At 38.1% G+C, this 7,351-nt stretch overlaps 1 non-coding gene across 1 annotated transcript; it reads left to right on the top strand.

Moving 5' to 3' along the window:
* The first annotated feature begins 3,509 nt into the window (after positions 1–3,509).
* On the top strand, positions 3,510–3,583 carry TRNAV-AAC (transfer RNA valine (anticodon AAC)). The gene has a single exon. It is a non-coding gene; the product is annotated as a tRNA-Val (tRNA).
* The last annotated feature ends 3,768 nt before the right edge of the window (positions 3,584–7,351 follow it).

The following is a 7,351-nucleotide window of genomic DNA, read 5'->3' as shown; positions in this document are numbered from 1 at the left end:
TCTTTTGGGTTTAGTTGTTGTTTAAGCTTCTTATTAGAGATGAGTAGTAATTCGATTGGGTGGTCATTTATCGTCCTAGTTTCATTGGAATGCTTATTTGATGGAGAATGGTGTATCAATTGTGTAGTATCTGGACTAACAATAATCACAACAGTGGAAAAAATAATCTTCTCTCTCTAGTTTTTCTCCCCCTTCTTTCTAAACAAAAACACCCTAACCCTACACCTTGATCCGCCGCCTCCTCTTTCCACACACTACCTCTCTTTTCCTCCCCAGACTTTTCTCCGGAGATGGGCTCTTCATTGGGCTTATCTCCGGCAAAATCGGCACTTCCCTTCTCTTCTTCCTCAGCGGCTCTCTTTCCATCGCGCCTGTTGACGGTCGGCCTTGTTGATTGACCGACTGGTTGTGATGTTCGGGCTTGTTGATCCACATGGCCACCCTTTCTTCCGATTCTCCGTCTTGTCTGCGTCGGTCTTGCATGCATCCTTGGTCAGGGCGTGTTCCCCCTTCCCCTCCCCCCTTCCCCCACCCCTGGTAAGGCCCTTTATCCTTGGTTTTATTCTGTCTTGATGGTCGGTGTTGGTGCTGTTGGTGTCAGGCCATCCTTTATTGTGTTTTGTCGATGTGCTTGTTTTTCGAGACTGTTTTGGGACCGATTGGTTATCCCCCCTTTTCCCCACCAATCGGTCTTTTGTCTGCTGAGTTCCTTATGTCAGTTGCAGTTTGGGACCGATTGGTGATCCCTCATTTCCCCCACCTATCGCTTCTCTGCCTTGTCTGTAACTTGTCCGATTTTAGGTCGATAGTTTCGGGTGTCGGGTCAGTTTCTTCGTTGGAATTTGTTGGTCTTGTTGCATGTCAGACTGCGGTCTCGAGAGGCTCCTTTTGAGAATTGTGGTTTGATTTGGGTTTTCGTGTGGTCCCTTTCTGACTGCACAGTTTCGGTGGTCTTGTTGTGGTCCTTGGGTGTAACACCCCGATTATCCGGCCAAGATAATTGGAGCGTTACCATCTCGGTTTTTCGAGGTAGGGTTTCAAATTAAAACTCCAATCAAAGAACATTTTATTAATGTAATGTTTAGTAAATTACATAAACGTAAACAAATGAATGAATAAAATACAACTCGTGACATCTATACTCTTTTAGCCAACTAGACTCGTCTCATGATATCATCAAGCTCGTCCCGTCTCCCGCGTACTATCCTAACAACCTGGACATAACCTGCTCCCCATATGACCAAAGGATATCATATGGATTTACACAAGCCACCCCAAAAGAGATAGGTGATAATGCACAGACATACAAACGTCAGGTTCAATAGAAATAAAGTGTGATACGACTCGAGTGTGTGAACATACAACAAGACTATGATATGAATAACATGATATCCAACAACCGCCACCACGGTACCGGGATACGCCCAGACATATCGACCACCTCACTGGTACCGGGATACGCCCAGACATACCGTCAACCACACTGGTACCGGAACACGCCCAGACATACCGATAACCACAAACAGGTACCGGGACACGCCCAGACGTACTGGGTCCGAAAGCCAACCATATCCCATGCCAGACGTCGTGTCTCAACTAGAGATGACAACAGATCCTGGACCCTATCCATATCCGCGGATCCGGACTATGATGGGTAGGATATTGATCCTAATTTTTCGGACCCCGTGGATATGGATCCACTTATTTGAAAATGGATCTGGATATTGATTTGGAGAATATGGATCTGCCGGATATGGGTCGGATATGGATCCAACGTTGGTGTGGCGAATATGGATCTGGATCCTATCGGACCCTACCCAGATACGGTCCATTGTCATCCCTACTAACATTACACAAACACAGTACACAAGTTGTAAGTTAGAGATGGCAACGGATCCTGGACCCTATCCAGATCCGCGGATTCGGGCCCTGATGGGTAGGATATGGATCCTAATTTTTCAGACCCCGTGGATATGGGTTGGATATGGATCCACCTATTTGAAAATGGATCTGGATGAATTGGATCCGCCGGATATGGGTCGGATATGGATCCAACGTTGGTGTGGCGGGTATGGATCTGGATCCTATCGGACCCTACCAAGATCCGGTATATTGCCATCCCTTGTCTTGTTCGTTGCTTCACCCAAGTCCTACAAAAAAATAATGAAAATCCATTGTTTTTTTTTTTTGAAGTGAGACAGTACTTGTGAAACAAAAAAAAAAAAAAAAAAAAAAAAAAGATATCTTTATAGAATATTGGGCAAACATAAATTATTTGTGGATTAAAAATATATGTAAATCTGTGATTGATAATAGTCATTAAAGCATTTTCATATGTCAATATCAATAATGAATCATAAAAATATATATCATAGAAATTATATACACAAGAGTATAAACATAAACAAAAAAATGTTAGCAAACAATAATCTAAAAATTACCTCGATCCGTAATGTCAAAGGTGATTGATATGAAATATATTTTGAAGCCTTTCACATCCAAGATTTGGCTTTATAGAACTACTACATTTCATTTATAAACCGTATTAAAAGTTATTTTTAATTCGAAGAGGAAAACAAAAGAAATGTAGCTAAAGAGACATTATTTATGTTGAAGAATGAATGCAAAACTAAAGAGGCATGTAGTGATGGGGAAAATTCTATTGATTTTACTCAATTAACTTGGTTTGAATTTATCATTTATTAGATGATTAGAGGATGTCACATATATGATTTAAGTTTATACGAAAGATATGAGATGGCATTAAGTAAACTTATGTAGCATTTTGATATAATGACATGGCATTTGTGACATGGCATTAAGTAGATGATTCAAGGAGCCTTTTAATTAAGTTTTATAGATCATCAAGATAGAGTAGTTACCAAGATAAGATATTGGCATTCTAGGCAAGCTTAAGTTTCTTTCATGTTGACATATAATCCAAATTTTTTAAAAAGCTCAAAAATAAAAGTAATTAGATTTTGTTTTTCATGTGGAAGTTATCAAGTTTTTAAAAATTAGAAAAAAAAAATACACATAAACCCAATTAGATTTGATATAGTTATGTGCAATGCTTTTTTTTCGGTAAAATGTGAGCGGTTATATTATAATCAAGAAATATTACATCATTTTTGCCTTACAAAGTACAACAACAACTTAAGGCTAAGTACAAAATCTGCATCTAATATTGATCATACTTAGCCAATTACAATCACTTGGCATAGTACTATTACATAATTTTTGCACTATTCTCCCATGTACTTGATGCTGAATTATTGAAAACATCTTTCCAGGCCGTCTGATAACAAATAACGCCTAGTGTTCCTTTCCATCCAGCATAACTATATAACTAGTGTGCAATACTACTATATAACTAATGGTATAATCTCTTTTCCTACCATTAGTCGTAAGTTTGTAACTGTGTCTCATAATATTTTGTTTGATATATTTTCTCTATCGTCTATATGTATATAAGATAACTAATTAAATCTAAATATTGGAGCAACAAAGGTGTCTTGGTGTAGTTGGTTATCACGTCAGTCTAACACACTGAAGGTCTCCGGTTCGAGTCCGGGCGACGCCACTGTTTTTTTTTTCGCTTTTCCATTCTTGTATTCCCCTGGCCTCACCATTTGACTGTCTTTCAATGGGCAGAAGTCTCCAAAATGAAGCCATCTACAACGCACTGCTACTTCGTCCACCACCTCTAGGAGACAGTACAATGTTTCCTCGCTCACTTGCAGGCGACTTCCGAAATGAAATGTGATCTTTTACTGTCTTCATAGTTCATCCATGATGTCGCGTTATTTGTAACTGGCTTCATCCACGCCTCCAGGGGTATTCATCAAGGTCAAGATCGAGTTGCCCAATTCGCAACCATAAGCAACTTTTATGGTGGGTGATTTTAGCGTTATTTGTCCTTTAATTTTGATTTTATATTTTTACTTATTATATATACTTTATTTATTTTTTTGTCAAGTTTATGTATGCATCTTGTATCCCATATCAGAAGATTTATTTTTAATCATTAGTTTATAATACGTTTGATCACAAACTTAGCACCCATCTACAATAGGTGGGTAACATTACAACCTTAAGATATTTGATCATGACTTTCTTAGACAAATTAAAGTCTAGCCATCTGTCAAGGGTGGACTAGTTTTTTTTTTTTTTTTCTTTAAAGAAAAACTCGATTGCCCTTGCATTCTCATTTCAGTCAGGTTTGGACTAGTATTTTTTTTAAAACAACTCGATTGCCTTTGCATTCTCACCAAACTATTGCAAACTATCCCAAAAACATGTATTAGTTAAAAATGGAAATACACAAATATTCTGATATTCCAATTGATCGACGTCGACATCAAAGAGAATAACTTACTGTTTTGCGGGTAATTCCATTCTCTTACTGTTTTGTCAAGTTTATGTATGCATCTTGTATCCCATATCGGAAGATTTATTTTTCATCATTAGTTTATAATACATTTGATCACAAACTTACCACCCATCTATAATAGGTGGGTAGCATTACAACCTTACGATATTTGATCATGACTTTCTTAGACAAATTAAAGTCTAGCCATTTGTCAAGGGTGGAGTAGTTTTTTTTTTTTTTAAAGAAAAACTCGATTGCCCTTGCATTCTCATCTCAGTCGGGTTTGGACTAGTATTTTTTTTAAAAAACAACTCGATTGCCTTTGAATTCTCACCAAACTATTGCAAACTATCCCAAAAACATGTATTAGTTAAAAATGGAAATACACAATGATCGGTCCGTTTCGTATTCACAAGTAAATAGATGTGGTCGTTGGTCACGGTCGAATCAAAACACAATTTATAGCTTAACAAGCAACTCTACAATTAGTAAAGAGGCAAGTAAAGGTCGGATCCCAAGGGACGGGAGTTGAAATGAGATTTCTATTGTAACTAGCGGTGTCTAAGGGGTGTCACAAATTGGGTTGATGTAGAAGGTTACTAGACTAGAATAACAATGAAAATAAACAAGCAAGATAAATAAAAGGGGTGTAAACAATTGATTAAAGGCACTAGGGTGTCATGGGGTCATAGGGGATTCATGGGATATGATCATACAAACATGTTCTCAAATTATAAGCAAGCAATTATTGTTGTGATGGATTGAGTTGGGTTATATCTTACAATCCTAGGAAAGTTTGGGTCCCGGAGCCGAATCGATTAGATTGTACAACACCTACAAGTCGACTTAATCTTCCCTACTCAACAACATGCATGGTCTAATGAGATTCGAGTTGGGTTATGTCTTACAAATCTCATTGAAAAGATAGGAGATGATAGTAAATGCAAGGATTCATAGGCTTAGCATTTCATCAAATATAACATGTGCATGAGTTGAGATCAAAACAAGCAAGCAAATAAAACATGAAAGAATATTAATTTAAGCATGAATCATTCCCCATGTTGGTTTCCCCTAATCACTCATTAACCCTAGCTAAGAGACTACTCACTCATTATCATGTTGATCATGCTAGCAAGGTTGTCAATCATACCAACAATATGAAACATGATGAATAAATTAAAGTAATTAACAATAATTAAAAAGGGATTAAGAGATTATACCTACTAATGATTCCAATAATAAAGCAAGAATAATAGAAGTACTTGAATGCTAGATTGAGAGGTTGTCAATCTCCCAATAATAACCCAAATAATCTTCAATTACCCAAAATAAAGGATGAACAAAAGAGAGATTAAAGAACTAAAACTTGGATTAAAACTTGATTAATACTTGATTACAATATTGAAGAGAGATTTGATTGATATTAACTACACTAATTATTGATAAGAAGAACATGCTCCTCTAATTAGACTAATGGGGTATTTATAGTGAAAATTAGGGAGGATGCATTAGGGTTAACTAAGGGCTAAACTAGTAATTACACTTTTTAAGTTGAGCAAGGAGAAGCCGGTATTTTTGGAGAGAAGGGCTTCTCTTTTCGTAGCTTGAAGAAGACAACCCGTGCTGTGAAGGAATCCGGGCGGATTAAGGTCGGGACGGCCGGATTTGGGCGATGGAATCCGAGCGGATTCTGGGGAATCCGGGCGGATTGTTGAGGGGAATCCGAGCGGATTCCAACCGGGACGCTTTCGGATTGTGCAAGGGCGGACGGCGGATTGTTGACAATCCGCTCGGATTGTCAGTCAGCGTGGTAACTTCTTCTTTTCTTCCCTTTTCTTCATAAATTCCTTGGGGATTTCCTTGGGGACTCAAGGATCTTTCCTCAACTTTGCTCTTCTACCATGATATGTACAAAGGCCTTCTAATCTTGTCTCTCCTTGATGCTTGGTCATTGAATTCGATCAATTTAGTCTCGTTTTGCCATGAAAATGCAAGATTCTTACTCCTTTCCTACCAAGGGATCAAAATCTCAAAGAATATGCAAAACAAAGAACTAAAGATAAGAAATGACCCAAATAAGCACTAAAAAGCATGGAAACAAGGCTAATTCGGGGGCTAAATATGCGCCAATTATGGTCACATCAAATATCCCCAAACCGAACCTTTGCTCGTCCCGAGTAAAGAGGTGACAAAGACTAGGACCAATACTAACCTATCCTAATAATAAAGCCGATATGAGACAATTAGCGGGTCTCACTCCGCCCCTTCAACTCACAACAAGACAACCATGAGGTAGGATGCCTTCTTGCAAGGCAAGGTGGGTCTTGCCAAAATGGCGACACATCCAAACATTAAGCACACAAAAACACATAATGGATGCATCTACAAAAGGAATAGCCACTTTCCTCATCTAAGTGGCGGAAATTATCTACAAGGGAAGCAATTCAAGGGTACACAATCCTTCATAGATGCAATTTGTTCAAACTACTAAGCCTAGAAGGATACCAATAAATCACCTCCAAAATGTGTCAAGCTAGGGTACCTTTGTCCTCAATCGTTAAATGCTTTTGTAAAGAGTAGACTCCCTATGGTGTTAGAAACACTGGAGGATCGCGGAATTCCTCCTCTTGCCTAGACAAGAAGAAGGGTCGTCCCCTCTCTACCATGCACAAAAATGGATATGATGGATAAAGGGATCAATAGATATTTGAGCTTCACTTTGGGAGTTTGCTTTCGTTTTTGTTTTTCCCCCCAATTTCTTGTGGCATATAACATTTGAGAACACTTTCTTTGCCATTTCTTTTTGATTTTTGGCATTTCAATACTTGACAACTTTTTGCATTTCTTTCTGAACATTTTCAAAGTCACCCCAATTAGTAACGAGAGTGCCTTGTATTTGAAGCTTAGGAGTTCTATTTTTGCTCTTCTTTTCATTTGATGCATTTTTGCAAACTTTCGTTCACTTTTCATTTCATTGAA

Source organism: Silene latifolia, chromosome 6 (assembly GCF_048544455.1).
Source record: "Silene latifolia isolate original U9 population chromosome 6, ASM4854445v1, whole genome shotgun sequence".
Lineage (NCBI taxonomy): Eukaryota > Viridiplantae > Streptophyta > Magnoliopsida > Caryophyllales > Caryophyllaceae > Silene > Silene latifolia.
The sequence above is the reverse complement of the archived record's forward strand: the minus strand, read 5'-3'. Positions and strand labels throughout refer to the sequence as shown.